Source organism: Triticum urartu, unplaced genomic scaffold (genome assembly GCF_056163025.1).
Source record: "Triticum urartu cultivar PI428250 unplaced genomic scaffold, HENAU_Tu73 scaffold2, whole genome shotgun sequence".
In the NCBI taxonomy this organism is placed as follows: Eukaryota; Viridiplantae; Streptophyta; class Magnoliopsida; order Poales; family Poaceae; genus Triticum; species Triticum urartu.
Window position 1 is genome coordinate 13,342,402 of NW_028260368.1, and position 17,282 is coordinate 13,359,683.

Sequence of the window (17,282 nt, forward strand, 5' to 3'; positions counted from 1 at the left end):
ATATATACCGTAGCGAGCGTAGTTCAATGGTAAAATATCTCCTTGCCAAGGAGAAGATACGGGTTCGATTCCCGCCGCTCGCCCGCTTAATTTATCAAAGTACTATGATAAAAAGTTTAGTCTAGTTAACTGTTTAACTACTTATATTAAATTAAGTATTAATTAGGTGTTAGTCTAGTGCCGTATCCCTTACTATCTTACCCTTCCTTTGCATCCCACTCAAAAAAAGAGGGCGCTCCAGAGGCAGAAATAGAACTCGCCAACAGAGCTCCAAAAATTGGGTATTAACTGAGACAAACAACGGGCAAACTTTTTTTAAAGGGAAGGGAGAGGTAGACTGTCCCTTTCGTTTCATTTTTATTTTCTGCAGGGTAGGGAGAGGCCTTGCGCCTTCTTTTTTTGAAGGCAAGTGACTTCGCAAACTGCTCAATTTTGCCCTCTAGGGCCGGGAACTAATGAATAAAAAAGGGTTGGATACGCCCCTCTACCATACATATCTAGAGAAATAGAATAGTCCTTTTATACAGACTGCTAAGTGCGGAGACGGGAATCGAACCCGTGACCTCAAGGTTATGAGCCTCGTGAGCTACCAAACTGCTCTACTCCGCTCTGGAGTACCAGAAACTGGTGGACAAAAAAGGCTTGAATACAAGCCTCTAACATGTCTAGACAAATAGAATACTCCTTTTATACAGAATGGAGCGGGTAGCGGGAATCGAACCCGCATCGTTAGCTTGGAAGGCTAGGGGTTATAGTCGACGTTGGTTGATTATTTTTAACGTCTCTAATTCAAAACCGAACATGAAATTTTGATTTCATTCGGCTCCTTTATGGATATTCTCACCACTTAACATCTATGTCAGCTTTTCTATTTGAATGGAACCAAAGCTCTCCGCTTTCTAGATGATCCTTATAGAGTAGGAGATAGAAATTCTATCTAAATTCATCTAATCTACTTACTTCGTTCCCTAATTTCATTCAAGAGATCCTGAGGAAAAGAATTGGGTTTCCACCGAGCTGAAACAATATGCGGATGGTTCTAGTAAACCAAAACTATCGTTTTTTAGCTATTTGGCTTCCTTATTCCTTATTTTAAGAAGATTTAGTTACGATTGGAAATCAACTTTTTTGTATCTTCATCCATAGATCCTTTACTCATATTTTCAAAATTGGAATACTTAATCCAATGCAAAATTATGCTTCGCGACTCTGTACTCATAATCCTATTTTTATTTTGGATGCAATTTAAATTAGTCTTTGGATACAAATCGCCAGAATGTATATTCTTCCTCAATATGCTATTGAGAGGAAAAGGATTTAATCCTTTATAAGAACTAAAGTTTTCATCGGAATATAAAAATAAAAAACTTAAGGATGCCTTAAGTATATCATTTCAAATTCAGTTATTAATAGAACGAATCACACTTTTACCACTAAACTATACCCGCTACATTGTAGATTATGGTATAAATGGTACCCTTTGTCAAGGATAGCCATTTGACAAGAAGGCTAATTCCCCCTTATTGAATCAGATGGAGAAGGTTCATGACACTGAGCCGTTGGTACTTCTACTTCGATCGCTCGCCTTTACTTTAGGATTTAGATAGCCCCTCTGGTCTGTAAAAAAAATCTTTTCTTACCATGCTAATAGCGCCTGAACCAAATGTATTTATTTTGATTAGGATCCTATTCTACGGTTACGACTACAATAATAATTATTTACTTTGCAAGGACGTAAGTGTGTCAGACTGCTAAATTGTTTTATTATTCCTACAATATAAACTAGGGGATATAGGGGGTAACACTGTCCCTATAAATTCCTTTTTTCCTTTTCTTTTTTGTCCAGAATTGAACAAAAAAGAAATTATGGAAGATGTTTTCTTCCCCCATTAAGTCCGAGCCATAGAGTAAGAGTGAGATGAGTTTTCCAAATTCATCATAGACTTTCCCTATGGCTTGATAGAAGTAAGCAGCAAAGAGTCGTAACTTAAAGAAAAAAACGGACAGGGCCGACAGATTTACCTGATGTAAAGAAGATCCTAAAAGTCTCTGATTAGTCGACTCTCTCCATTTAACACTTTCCTCTCTCTCCTTTTTTCCACTGACTCAATTCTAGTTTATTAGATTCTTGTTTAAAAGAATGCAAAAAGTTCAATAGAACTAAGAACACATAAAAAATAGCATAGAGGATCAAGGCCATTACCAAAAGTTCCTCCCAAGGATCCTATATCCTATTGGGTATCTGTTCCCCGCCTTTTCCCGCTAGGATCGGAAATCTTATATTTTCCATATCCATATACCGTTGAATCCTTGGGGTTCCAGAATCCGCCTATTTTACTAGTCTTCGGAAACGGAAAACCCTGAACCAAGAAGAGTTGGATATGTTATGTAGGGTATGTTTTTTTTTATTAATTTTATTTTGAGCTCTCAAGATATCGATATATACATATACAATCTCTACATAATGTCTCTCTCTCTATCTCTATATATTATATATATAATATGTACATTATGCAGTAGACCCATAATGGGAAATCCAAGTGGCTAATTTTTGAATTAAATAAAAAGCCCTTTTAACTCAGTGGTAGAGTAATGCCATGGTAAGGCATAAGTCATCGGTTCAAATCCGATAAAGGGCTTTTTAAATTAGTGGTAGAGTAATCTCGTGCTAAGACGTAAGTCGTTGGTTCGAATCTGATAGAGTACTTTTCTACTAAATTGATTCACTTTTTTTCTTTGTTTTTGAAACTTTCTCTATATTTTTAGAGAATTTTATGACTTAGTGCGGGATGGATGCATTTTTGGTATGAACACTAAATGAAGCACGGAGAATTAATCTATAACGATCAACTAAAAAAAATCCTAGATGAAAACATAACAGAAAAGTTGGAAAAACTCTTTGCTTTGGATCTATTTATACTTTTCGAGTATATTGACAATTCCAAAAAACTGCTCATACTATGATTATAGTATAATCACGAGCGGTTGTATATGGCCCTATCGTCTAGTGATGCCCCTATCGTCTAGTGGTTCAGGACATCTCTCTTTCAAGGAGGCAGCGGGGATTCGACTTCCCCTGGGGGTAGGGAGTATTATGAAAGGAGGTTAATCATAGATTAGCAAAAACCCTAGAATAAATTCTTCCTGGGTCGATGCCCGAGTGGTTAATGGGGACGGACTGTAAATTCGTTGACAATGTCTACGCTGGTTCAAATCCAGCTCGGCCCAAACCAAAAATCTAGGGCTTCGTGAGTATGAACTAAATCCTTTTGTTTTTCTTCCATAAAATAAAATGTCTGATCTATAGAAATAAAAGATAAAGAAAAAAGGGAAATTTTTTTTTCTAATCCATATCTCTCTCATTCCTTTCTTACAAACAAAAGAGTTTTTCTTATTGAAGGCTGGATTATTATCCATTTTTAGTGATAAAAAATCACGACATACTAGTTATGTCACTCTCACTATACCCACGTATAATATAATATGTGGGTATGTAGTATATGATTCGTCTATTTCTTAGAGTACGAAAGACGAATCGAATCTTCTTATGGTTCTATTTAAGAATGGGTATGCCATACACCCCGCGGGGATTGTAGTTCAATTGGTCAGAGCACCGCCCTGTCAAGGCGGAAGCTGCGGGTTCGAGCCCCGTCAGTCCCGAACTAGGGTTCAATGAATGGAGAAATTGATATTTCCTTTTTCCATGAAAAAAAGGGGCAGGGAGCAAGATCAAATACCCACAGGGCACCCTTACTTCACTTTTTTATTTTGCATCTCTCATTAAAGAGGGAGGGAGGGCATATAGGAATTTTTTTTTCACTACTCCCAATCGATAAAGAAAGACACACATACGATATGTGGATTAGTAGAATTTAGGATATTATATTACTCTATCTTTCTTTATGATGATACCATCCTCATCTTAATTTCCTATTCCACTCTTATGGAATAGAGTACCGGTATTTTACCGGAATCCATACATAAATCGTATTCCCTTTTTATTTCAGACCTCTTTTCCCCATCTCACTTCTACTGCTTATTTGGATGTCTATGTGACCCATAGAAAGTGAAAGTTGGTCATATAATACATACATAATTGTATGTATAACTATAAGAAAAAGGAAGGGAAATTGTATAAGATTAAGAAAGTATAAGATTAAGAAAGCTCGTGGGTTAGAGATATAGAAAAGAAAAAGTAGAAAAGGATTAAAAAAGAGGGAATTCCTAATCCAATCAAAAAACCCATTTTGGTCTTAGTGTGGATAGAGGATCTTCCTATGTTATACTATATAACTCTCATCCGTGAAATATAACTCTCATCCATGAATTGATTTGATAGATCCGATATTCATAATATTGAATTGATTCAGTATTATCAGAATGCAAGCCCTACCCTTGAATTTACAAGATACCCCTTTTTCCTCTCCATGGGATTACATCCCGAGTTATTGTGAAAATAAAAAATAAAGAGGTTATGGAAGTCAATATTCTCGCATTTATTGCTACTGCACTGTTCATTCTAGTTCCTACTTCTTTTTTACTTATTATTTATGTAAAAACAGTCAGCCAAAATAATTAATTGGAATTCCAATTAATCATTGAAGAAATTAAAAAGGGATTAAATAAAAAAAATCCAAGTCTTAAATGAAAGGATCTGGTTGGAATCTTAAAGTGTGGTAGAAAGAACTACATATAGTTTTTTCTACGACACTTTAGATTCTTTCTATTATATTATCTTTGAATCTACATAGAATAGATTAGTAGATTGAAATAGTTAAGTAGTCTAATTCAATTTCTTTTTTCATTGCATCCACTTAATTTCAATCAGGTCAAAATAAAAAAATCTAAGACAATTCTTGACCAAAGAATCCATGGAAGGAAAGAAAAATAATATGAAGAATAGACTATAGTAAAAAGTAAAAGGAAATGGAAAATGTGTGATATGCCGTGAATAGTTCCGTGGAAGAAAGTCTAATTTTCTTATGTATAGAACTTTTTTTAACCATTCGTCATTTCTAGTAGAAATTCTGAATTGGTATAATGGCTCTTTCTTACATTACAACTTACAATACAAGAGTTTCTTACAGGAGTGAAACAAAACTAAAGAAAAAGATTAAAGAATAACGTTTGACAAAATGATTAATGCAAAATGATCCATTAAAGAAAAGAATTGATACAACAATTTGATTACTTAATCAATTAGTAGTATCCCTAGAGTCCACTCCTTCCCCATACTACTAGTGAAAGAGAAAATGTAAAGACTACCATTAAAGCAGCCCAAGCGAGACTTACTATATCCATCTAAATTATGTCTCCTATTTCTATGAAGGGATTATTCTACTATTGATCAATAATCATAGTGGAATCAAGGGTACAGAGTCAAAAAGGGATTCCGCCCTAAGGCCATGGATCAATCAGTTCAAGGAATTTACTCCTAACAAATTCTTATAGGAATTCTGGTAGAATTAGAGAGCATTAAAAATACGAGATACTATAGCCCTTTTTTCCTTAAAAAAGAAAGAGTACGGGAATGATGTCCTGAATAGAAGAAGCGGGAATAGGAAGATTTTTTATTCCTTTTGTTACTCTTTTTTTTTTTTTTAAGCAAAGGACGCCCGAATATACCATAAAATTATCGATAGATAAATATTTATTGGATACCTACCTTACCTAATGTTTATTTTTGACCTAAACCCTGCAGCCTTGCTTTGTATCATTCTATGAAAGAATGAAGAGATTTTATCCATAATACAACTCCTAAATTGATTTTTGATCGACCTATTTAATCTGATTCTCGTTAGAATTAAGTAGTCCTTACTTTAGTGTATGTAGGTAACATAAGATGTACGATAAAAAAATGTATAATAATTAGTAAGTCTTGATATTCTTTCGTGGAGTCCCTTCTTGAATCTTAGATTGAAAAAAAAAAAGAATGCCCCTTAGGGACCTTTCTTTGGATACCAAGATTTCTGACATCTTATCCTCGTATTTTAAAATTATCAAATCGAATCTCAATTAAGAACCAATTCAAATTCATATAATAAAAGAATAAGGAAACACTACCTCACCCCTATTGATAACCATTTTGGCCACTACCGTCAAAACAAACCCTAACCCTAGTTTGAGGATAGAACTATGGTATGGTTTCTCTAAACCCAGTATCGGCAGGCCCAGTTACTCTCTTGCCCGAACTTATGCGAAGTAAAAATTTATCGAATTCGATCAGCACTATAAAAAAAACCTAAGTATTTTATTGATCAGGCGGCACCCAGATTTGAACTGGGGATAAAGGATTTGCAGTCCCCTGCCTTACCGCTTGGCCATGCCGCCAAAAAATCCGATCAAAAATCTAGAAAACAGCAAGTATTCATCCACGTTTTCTTACGAAAAGCCCCTTTTATTTTGAATATAATTCTACTTACTTTTTTCCAATCTTTTTCAAAAAATCTATTCCTGCTTTTTTTGATCCAGTTTCTATTATTCTCCTCGATAGATTCTATCTTAAAACATACATTGTTAACACAATAAAACTTCCCATTTCTTTCTATTGAGATGAAAAAGAAGAAAAAGTGGATTTCTATTCACAGGCTGCAAAATTCAGAATAAATTGGAACCGTTAACTAGAATTCTCTTTTTTTTATTGCAGTAGTGAACTACTCTTAAATCGGTATTATCTCCCCCCCCTTCAATGGCATAATAAAATATTATGGCTTTATGCTTAATCCGTGTATAGGTAAACTTTAGGTCCGAACAGCATTATTATCCAAAGATCCCCTTTATGTACATATCTCTATGGGGAATCATGCTTTAATTTTTCAAAGTATTAAATTAAATATCTTGAATAAAAAAAGGAAATTTGCTCTGATATAGAGTATAACCTGACTATCTTGGCGTACCCAAGTGAAATTACGATAAAAGAAAAGCATGGATATGGGGAGAGGTGGATAACTAGATTGGCATGTACTTAAAAAAGGGACTTACTTTATTTTAGAATTCCACAATGAAATACTGAATTTTCTAGCAATTATACTACTCCGATCCGAAATAAAAAAGAACCCTCAAATTATTTTGAGAAATTAAAGTAAGCACGCTATTCTAAATCGAAGTAAAGTCAAACTTTCTAGTATATTATATTACGGCTTTATTACATTCATAGAAAGGAGATAAAATGAGAAATCTTTGCCATCCAATCTGATTAGAATATCATAACATAAAGTATAAGTGGCAGAATTTTTTTTGTAGGAATGTTTTATCAATTCATTTTCATTTCATTTGTACCCCTGGCAAACTCGAACTTTCGTCCAAATGGTCTCTATTCATATGTATGAAATACATATATGAAATACGTATGTGGAGTTCCCTAGAATTTCATGTGATTCAGTAAACAGAATATAGATTCCATGATTGCTAGATCGATCCATAGGGATTGATGAAGAGTGAGCTGATAATGGAATTTTTCTTTGATAAACAGGAAACTTAAGATTAAGATGCTCCGGAATGGAAACGAGGGAATGTCCACAATACCCGGATTTAGTCAGATCCAATTCGAGGGATTTTGTAGGTTCATTAATCAAGCCTTGGCAGAAGAACTTGACAAGTTTCCAACAATTAAAGATCCAGATCACGAAATTGCATTTCAATTATTTGCGAAAGGATATCAACTGCTAGAACCCTCGATAAAAGAAAGAGATGCTGTGTATGAATCACTCACCTATTCTTCCGAATTATATGTATCTGCGAGATTAATTTTTGGTTTCGATGTGCAAAAGCAAACCATTTCTATCGGAAACATTCCTATAATGAATTCCTTAGGAACCTTTATTATAAATGGAATATACCGAATTGTGATCAATCAAATATTGCTAAGTCCTGGTATTTACTACCGCTCGGAATTAGATCATAAGGGAATTTCTATCTACACTGGCACTATAATATCAGATTGGGGGGGGAGATCGGAATTAGCAATTGATAAAAAAGAAAGGATATGGGCTCGCGTGAGTAGAAAACAAAAGATATCTATTCTAGTTCTATCATCAGCTATGGGTTCGAATCTAAGAGAAATTCTGGATAATGTTTCCTACCCTGAAATTTTCTTGTCTTTCCCGAATGCTAAAGAGAAGAAGAGGATTGAGTCAAAAGAAAAAGCTATTTTGGAGTTTTATCAACAATTTGCTTGTGTAGGTGGGGACCTGGTATTTTCGGAGTCCTTATGCGAGGAATTACAAAAGAAATTTTTTCAACAAAAATGTGAATTAGGAAGGATTGGTCGACGAAATATGAATCGGAGACTTAATCTTGATATTCCTCAGAACAATACATTCTTGTTACCACGAGATGTATTGGCCGCTACGGATCATTTGATTGGAATGAAATTTGGAACGGGTATACTTGACGATGACGATATGAATCACTTGAAAAATAAACGTATTCGTTCGGTTGCGGATCTGTTACAAGATCAATTCGGATTGGCTCTTGGTCGTTTACAACATGCAGTTCAAAAAACTATTCGTAGAGTATTCATACGTCAATCGAAACCGACTCCCCAAACTTTGGTAACTCCAACTTCAACTTCAATTTTATTAATAACTACTTATGAGACCTTTTTTGGCACATACCCGTTATCTCAAGTTTTTGATCAAACGAATCCATTGACACAAACTGTTCATGGGCGAAAAGTGAGTTGTTTAGGTCCTGGAGGGTTGACGGGGAGAACCGCAAGTTTTCGGAGCCGAGATATTCATCCGAGTCACTATGGGCGTATTTGTCCAATTGACACGTCTGAAGGAATCAATGTTGGACTTACTGGATCCTTAACAATTCATGCGAGAATTGATCACTTGTGGGGATCCATAGAGAGTCCGTTTTATGAAATATCTGCTGAGAAAGCAAAAGAAAAAAAAGAGAGACAGGTGGTTTATCTATCACCAAATAGAGATGAATATTATATGATAGCAGCAGGAAATTCTTTGTCCTTGAATCAAGGTATTCAGGAAGAACAGGTTGTTCCGGCTAGATACCGTCAAGAATTCTTGACTATTGCATGGGAACAGATTCATGTTAGAAGTATTTTTCCTTTCCAATATTTTTCTATTGGGGGTTCTCTCATTCCTTTTATTGAGCACAATGATGCGAATCGGGCTTTAATGAGTTCTAATATGCAGCGCCAAGCAGTTCCGCTTTCTCGGTCCGAGAAATGCATTGTTGGAACTGGATTGGAACGCCAAACAGCTCTAGATTCGAGGGTTTCCATTATAGCCGAACGCGAGGGAAAGATCATTTCTACTGATAGTCATAAGATACTTTTATCAAGTAGTGGGAAGACTATAAGTATTCCTTTAGTTAACCACCGTCGCTCTAACAAAAATACTTGTATGCACCAAAAACCCCGGTTCCACGGGGTAAATCCATTAAAAAAGGACAAATTTTAGCAGAAGGAGCTGCTACAATTGGGGGCGAACTTGCTTTAGGAAAAAACGTATTAGTAGCTTATATGCCATGGGAAGGTTACAATTTTGAAGACGCAGTACTAATTAGCGAACGTTTGGTATATGAAGATATTTATACCTCTTTTCACATCCGGAAATATGAAATTCAGACGGATACGACAAGCCAGGGCTCCGCTGAAAAAATCACTAAAGAAATACCACATCTAGAAGAACATTTACTCCGCAATTTGGACAGAAATGGAGTTGTTAGGTTGGGATCCTGGGTAGAAACTGGTGATATTTTAGTAGGTAAATTAACGCCTCAGATAGCGAGCGAATCATCTTATATCGCGGAAGCTGGATTATTACGGGCCATATTTGGCCTTGAGGTTTCCACTTCAAAAGAAACTTCTCTGAAATTACCTATAGGTGGAAGAGGGCGCGTTATCGATGTGAAATGGATCCAAAGGGACCCGCTCGACATAATGGTTCGTGTATATATTTTACAGAAACGTGAAATCAAAGTTGGGGATAAAGTAGCCGGAAGACATGGGAATAAAGGGATCATTTCCAAAATTTTGCCTAGGCAAGATATGCCCTATTTGCAAGATGGAACACCCGTTGATATGGTCTTCAATCCCTTAGGAGTACCCTCCCGAATGAATGTGGGACAAATATTTGAAAGCTCGCTCGGATTAGCGGGGGATCTGCTAAAGAAACATTATAGAATAGCACCCTTTGATGAGAGATATGAGCAAGAGGCTTCAAGAAAACTTGTGTTTTCAGAATTATATGAAGCCAGTAAAGAAACAAAAAATCCATGGGTATTTGAACCCGAGTACCCGGGAAAAAGCAGAATATTTGATGGAAGAACAGGCGACCCCTTTGAGCAACCTGTTCTAATAGGGAAGTCCTATATCTTAAAATTAATTCATCAAGTTGATGAGAAAATTCATGGGCGTTCTACTGGGCCCTACTCACTTGTTACACAACAACCGGTTAGAGGAAGAGCCAAGCAAGGGGGACAACGAGTAGGAGAAATGGAAGTTTGGGCTTTAGAAGGATTTGGTGTTGCTCATATTTTACAAGAGATACTTACTTATAAATCTGACCATCTTATAGCTCGCCAAGAAATACTTAATGCTACGATCTGGGGAAAAAGAATACCTAATCATGAGGATCCTCCAGAATCTTTTCGAGTGCTCGTTCGAGAACTACGATCTTTGGCTCTAGAACTGAATCATTTCCTTGTATCTGAAAAGAACTTCCAGGTTAATAGGGAGGAAGTTTGATCGGAATAAATATAAATTCTTTTCTTATTTCTATTTTATGATTGACCAATATAAACATCAACAACTTCAAATTGGACTCGTTTCCCCTCAACAAATAAAGGCTTGGGCTAACAAAAACCTACCTAATGGAGAAGTCGTTGGCGAAGTCACAAGGCCCTCTACTTTTCATTATAAAACCGATAAACCAGAAAAAGATGGATTGTTTTGCGAAAGAATCTTTGGACCCATAAAAAGCGGGATTTGCGCTTGTGGCAATTCTCGAGCGAGCGGAGCTGAAAACGAAGACGAAAGATTTTGCCAAAAATGCGGGGTCGAATTTGTGGATTCTCGGATACGAAGATATCAAATGGGATACATCAAACTCGCATGTCCCGTGACTCATGTGTGGTATTTGAAAGGTCTTCCTAGTTATATCGCGAATCTTTTAGATAAACCTCTTAAGAAGTTGGAGGGCCTAGTATACGGCGATTTTCTCTTTTGCTAGGCCCAGCACTAAAAAACCCACTTTTTTACGATTACGAGGTTTATTCGAAGAGGAAATTGCATCCTGTAACCACAGCATTTCTCCCTTTTTTTCTACCCCAGGCTTTGCAACATTTCGAAATCGGGAAATTGCGACAGGAGCAGGTGCTATTAGAGAACAATTAGCAGATTTGGATTTGCGAATTATTATAGAGAATTCTTTGGTCGAATGGAAGGAATTAGAAGACGAGGGGTATAGTGGAGATGAGTGGGAAGATAGAAAAAGACGAATAAGAAAAGTTTTTTGATTAGACGCATGCAATTGGCGAAACATTTTATTCAAACAAATGTAGAACCAGAATGGATGGTTTTGTGCTTATTACCGGTTCTTCCTCCCGAATTGAGACCTATTGTTTATAGGTCTGGAGATAAAGTAGTGACTTCAGACATTAATGAACTTTATAAGAGAGTTATCCGTCGGAACAACAATCTTGCCTATCTATTAAAAAGAAGTGAATTAGCGCCAGCAGATTTAGTAATGTGCCAGGAAAAATTGGTACAAGAAGCCGTGGATACACTTCTTGATAGTGGGTCCCGCGGGCAACCGACGAGGGATGGTCACAATAAAGTATACAAATCACTTTCAGATGTAATTGAAGGTAAAGAGGGAAGGTTTCGCGAGACTCTGCTTGGGAAACGGGTCGATTACTCGGGGCGTTCTGTCATTGTTGTGGGTCCTTCGCTTTCATTACATCAATGTGGATTACCTCTAGAGATAGCAATAAAGCTTTTTCAGCTATTTGTAATTCGCGATTTAATCACGAAACGCGCCACTTCTAATGTAAGGATTGCTAAAAGGAAAATTTGGGGAAAAAGAACCCATTGTATGGGAAATACTTCAAGAAGTTATGCGGGGACATCCTGTACTGTTAAATAGAGCACCTACCCTGCATAGATTAGGCATACAGGCCTTTCAACCCACTTTAGTAGAGGGGCGTACTATTTCTTTACACCCATTAGTGTGTAAGGGTTTCAATGCGGACTTTGATGGAGATCAAATGGCTGTTCATCTACCTTTATCCTTGGAAGCTCAGGCAGAAGCCCGTTTACTTATGTTTTCTCATATGAATCTCTTATCTCCCGCTATTGGGGATCCTATTTGCGTACCAACCCAAGACATGCTTATCGGGCTTTATGTATTAACGATTGGAAAGCGTCGAGGTATTTGTGCAAATAGATATAATAGTTGCAGAAACTACCCAAATCTAAAAGTAAATTACAATAATAATAATAATTTTAAATATAGGAAAGATAAAGAACCCCATTTTTCTAGTTCTTATGATGCACTGGGAGCTTATAGACAAAAACTAATCAGTTTAGATAGTCCCTTGTGGCTACGATGGAACCTGGATCAACGCGTCATTGGGTCAAGAGAAGTTCCGATTGAAGTTCAATATGAATCTTTGGGGACTTATCATGAGATTTATGCCCACTATCTAATAATGGGAAATAGAAAAAAAGAAATTCGTTCGATATACATTCGAACCACTCTTGGTCATATTTCTTTTTATAGAGAAATAGAGGAAGCCATACAAGGATTTAGTCAGGCCTATTCATACACTACCTAAACAAGAAAGTTAGATTCGGCGATGCCCCTCCCCTTTCGGGGGGCATTCCGATTTCCCTAGTATCATCATTATTTGCCACGCGAATCCAGATTGAGATTGAGGCAATTAAGTTAATTAAATTTTCGAATCACTGACTCAGGCCCATTGTCGAATCCTACTCAGCAATTGTCGAATCCTACTCAGCCGAAAAGGGGGTACTTATGTATGGCGGAACGGGCCAATCTGGTCTTTCATAATAAAGAGATAGACGGAACTGGTATGAAACGACTTATTAGCAGATTAATAGATCATTTTGGAATGGGATATACATCCCATATACTGGATCAACTAAAGACTCTGGGCTTCCATCAAGCCACTACTACATCGATTTCGTTAGGAATCGAGGATCTTTTAACAATACCCTCTAAGGGATGGTTAGTCCAAGACGCGGAACAACAGAGTTTTCTTTTGGAGAAACACTATTATTATGGGGCTGTACACGCGGTAGAAAAATTACGCCAATCTGTTGAGATATGGTATGCGACAAGTGAATATTTGAAACAAGAAATGAATTCAAATTTTCGGATAACGGATCCTTCTAATCCAGTCTATCTAATGTCTTTTTCAGGAGCCAGAGGAAATGCATCTCAAGTACACCAATTAGTAGGTATGAGAGGATTAATGTCGGACCCTCAAGGACAAATGATTGATTTACCTATTCAAAGCAATTTACGCGAGGGACTTTCTTTGACAGAATATATAATTTCCTGCTATGGAGCCCGCAAAGGGGTTGTAGATACTGCTGTGCGAACAGCAGATGCTGGATATCTTACACGTAGACTTGTTGAAGTAGTTCAACATATTATTGTGCGTAGAAGAGATTGTGGTACTATCCGAGGTATTTCTGTAAGTCCTCAAAATGGGATGACGGAAAAACTTTTTGTCCAAACACTAATTGGTCGTGTATTAGCAGACGATATATATATCGGTTCACGATGCATTGCCGCGCGAAATCAAGATATTGGAATTGGATTAGTCAATCGATTCATAACTGCCTTTCGAGCACAACCATTTCGAGCACAACCAATATATATTAGAACCCCCTTTACTTGCCGAAGCACTTCTTGGATCTGTCAATTATGCTATGGCCGGAGTCCTACTCATAGTGATCTGGTCGAATTGGGAGAAGCCGTAGGTATTATTGCAGGTCAATCAATTGGGGAGCCAGGGACTCAACTAACATTAAGAACTTTTCATACTGGCGGAGTATTCACAGGGGGTACTGCCGACCTTGTACGATCCCCTTCGAATGGAAAAATAAAATTCAATGAGAATTTGGTTCACCCACACGTACCCGTCATGGGCAGCCTGCTTTTCTATGTTATATAGACTTGCATGTAACTATTCAGAGTCAAGATATTCTATATAGTGTGAATATTCCCTCAAAAAGCTTGATTCTAGTGCAAAATGATCAATATGTAAAATCCGAACAAGTAATTGCGGAGATTCGTGCCGGAACGTCCACTTTACATTTTAAAGAAAGGGTACAAAAGCATATTTATTCTGAATCAGACGGCGAAATGCACTGGAGTACTGATGTTTACCATGCGCCCGAATATCAATATGGTAATCTTCGCCGATTACCAAAAACAAGCCATTTATGGATATTGTCAGTAAGTATGTGCAGATCCAGTATAGCGTCTTTTTCACTCCACAAGGATCAAGATCAAATGAATACTTATGGTAAAAAAGATAGGGAAATTCTTGATTATTCAACGTCGGATCGAATCATGTCCAATGGCCATTGGAATTTTATCTATCCTTCTATTTTTCAAGATAATTCAGATTTGTTGGCGAAAAAGCGAAGAAATAGGTTCGTCATTCCATTACAATATCATCAAGAACAAGAGAAAGAACTAATATCCTGTTTTGGGATTTCGATTGAAATCCCCCTTATGGGTGTTTTACGTAGAAATACTATTTTTGCTTATTTTGACGATCCCCGATACAGAAAAGATAAAAAGGGTTCAGGAATTGTTAAATTTAGATATAGGACCCTAGAAGAAGAATATAGGACTCGAGCGGAAGACTCAGAAGAGGAATATGAGACCCTAGAAGACGAATACAGGACCCGAGAGGACGAATATGAATATGAAACCCTAGAAGAATCTAAATATGGAATCCTAGAAGACGAATACGAATATGAAACCCTAGAAGACGAATATGGGAGCCCAGAAAACGAATATGGGAACCCAGAGAACGAATATAGGACTTTAGAGAAAGACTCAGAAGAGGAATATGGGAGCCCAGAGAGCAAATATAGGACCCAAGAGGACGAATATGGAACTCTAGAGGAAGACTCAGAAGACGAATATGGCAGCCCCGGGGAAAGCGCAGAGGAAAAATATGGTACTTTAGAGGAAGACTCAGAAGAAGATTCAGAGGACGAATACGAGAGCCCAGAGGAAGATTCCATCTTAAAAAAAGAGGTTTGATTGAGCATCGAGGAACAAAAGAATTTAGTCTAAAATACCAAAAAGAAGTAGATCGGTTTTTTTTCATTCTTCAAGAACTTCATATCTTGCCGAGATCTTCATCCCTAAAGATACTTGACAATAGTATTATTGGAGTGAATACACAACTCACAAAAAATACAAGAAGTCGACTAGGCGGACTGGTCCGAGTGAAGAGAAAAAAAAGCCATACGGAACTCAAAATATTTTCCGGAGATATTCATTTTCCTGAAGAGGCGGATAAGATATTAGGTGGCTGTTTGATACCGCCAGAAAGACAAAAAAAAGATTCTAAGGAATCAAAAAAAAGGAAAAATTGGGTCTATGTTCAACGGAAAAAAATTCTCAAGAGCAAGGAAAAGTATTTTGTTTCCGTTCGCCCTACAGTGGCATATGAAATGGACGAAGGAAGAAATTTAGCAACACTTTTCCCGCAGGATCTCTTGCAAGAAGAAAATAATCTCCAAATTCGACTTGTCAATTTTATTTCTCATGAAAATAGCAAGTTAACTCAAAGAATTTATCACACAAATAGTCAATTTGTTAGAACTTGCTTAGTAGTGAATTGGGAACAAGAAGAAAAAGAAAAGGCTGGTGCTTCCCTTGTTGAGGTAAGAGCAAATGATCTTATTCGCGATTTCCTAAGAATTGAGTTAGTCAAGTCCACTATTTCGTATACACGAAAAAGGTATGGTAGGACAAGTGCAGGACCGATTCCCCATAATAGGTTAGATCGCGCCAATATCAATTCTTTTTATTCCAAGGCGAAGATTGAATCACTTAGCCAACATCCAGAAGCTATTGGCACTTTGTTGAATCGAAATAAAGAATACCACTCTTTGATGATTTTGTCGGCATCCAACTGTTCTCGAATTGGTTTATTCAAGAATTCAAAACATCCCAATGCGATAAAAGAATGGAATCCTAGAATTCCTATTCGAGAAATTTTTGGGCCCTTAGGCGCTATTGTAGCTAGTATATCGCATTTTTCTTCATCTTACTATTTACTAACGCATAATAAAATCCTGTTAAAAAAATATTTGTTCGTTGACAATTTAAAACAAACCTTCCAAGTACTTCAAGAACTTAAATACTCTTTAATAGATGAAAATAAAAGGATTTCTAATTTCGATAGTAACATAATGTTGGATCCATTCCTTTTGAATTGTCACTTTGTCCATCATGATTCTTGGAAGAGACATTGGCAATAATTCACCTTGGACAATTTATTTGTGAAAATGTATGTCTATTTAAATCGCACATAAAAAAATCCGGTCAAATTTTCATTGTAAATATGAATTCCTTTGTTATAAGAGCAGCTAAACCTTATTTGGCCACTACAGGAGCAACTGTTAATGGTCATTATGGAGAAATCCTTTACAAGGGAGATAGGTTAGTTACGTTTATATATGAAAAATCGAGATCTAGTGACATAACGCAAGGTCTTCCAAAAGTGGAACAAATCTTTGAAGCGCGTTCAATTGATTCATTATCCCCGAATCTCGAAAGGAGAATTGAGGATTGGAATGAGCGTATACCAAGAATTCTTGGGGTCCCTTGGGGATTCTTGATTGGAGCTGAGCTAACCATAGCCCAAAGTCGTATCTCTTTGGTTAATAAAATCCAAAAGGTTTATCGATCCCAAGGGGTACAGATCCATAATAGACATATAGAGATTATTATACGCCAAGTAACATCAAAAGTGCGGGTTCCGAAGATGGAATGTCTAATGTTTTTTCGCCTGGGGAATTAATCGGACTATTGCGAGCGGAACGAGCAGGACGAGCTTTGGATGAATCGATCTATTATCGGGCAATCTTATTGGGAATAACAAGGGCTTCCCTGAATACCCAAAGTTTCATATCTGAAGCAAGTTTTCAAGAAACTGCTCGAGTTTTAGCAAAAGCTGCCCTACGAGGTCGCATTGATTGGTTGAAAGGCTTGAAAGAAAACGTAGTTCTGGGGGGGATTATACCTGTTGGT

The 17,282-nt window shown here is 36.9% G+C and overlaps 5 non-coding genes across 5 annotated transcripts; 3 read left to right on the forward strand and 2 right to left on the reverse strand.

Moving 5' to 3' along the window:
• The first annotated feature begins 12 nt into the window (after positions 1 to 12).
• Positions 13 to 83, forward strand: TRNAG-GCC (transfer RNA glycine (anticodon GCC)). Its single transcript has one exon. It is a non-coding gene; the product is annotated as a tRNA-Gly (tRNA).
• A 452-nt stretch (positions 84 to 535) lies between these two features.
• Positions 536 to 609, reverse strand: TRNAM-CAU (transfer RNA methionine (anticodon CAU)). Its single transcript has one exon. It is a non-coding gene; the product is annotated as a tRNA-Met (tRNA).
• A 1,958-nt stretch (positions 610 to 2,567) lies between these two features.
• On the forward strand, positions 2,568 to 2,639 carry TRNAT-GGU (transfer RNA threonine (anticodon GGU)). Its single transcript has one exon. It is a non-coding gene; the product is annotated as a tRNA-Thr (tRNA).
• Positions 2,640 to 3,146: 507 nt separating this feature from the next.
• TRNAY-GUA (transfer RNA tyrosine (anticodon GUA)) lies at positions 3,147 to 3,228 on the forward strand. Its single transcript has one exon. It is a non-coding gene; the product is annotated as a tRNA-Tyr (tRNA).
• A 3,031-nt stretch (positions 3,229 to 6,259) lies between these two features.
• Positions 6,260 to 6,330, reverse strand: TRNAC-GCA (transfer RNA cysteine (anticodon GCA)). The gene has a single exon. It is a non-coding gene; the product is annotated as a tRNA-Cys (tRNA).
• Positions 6,331 to 17,282: the final 10,952 nt, after the last annotated feature.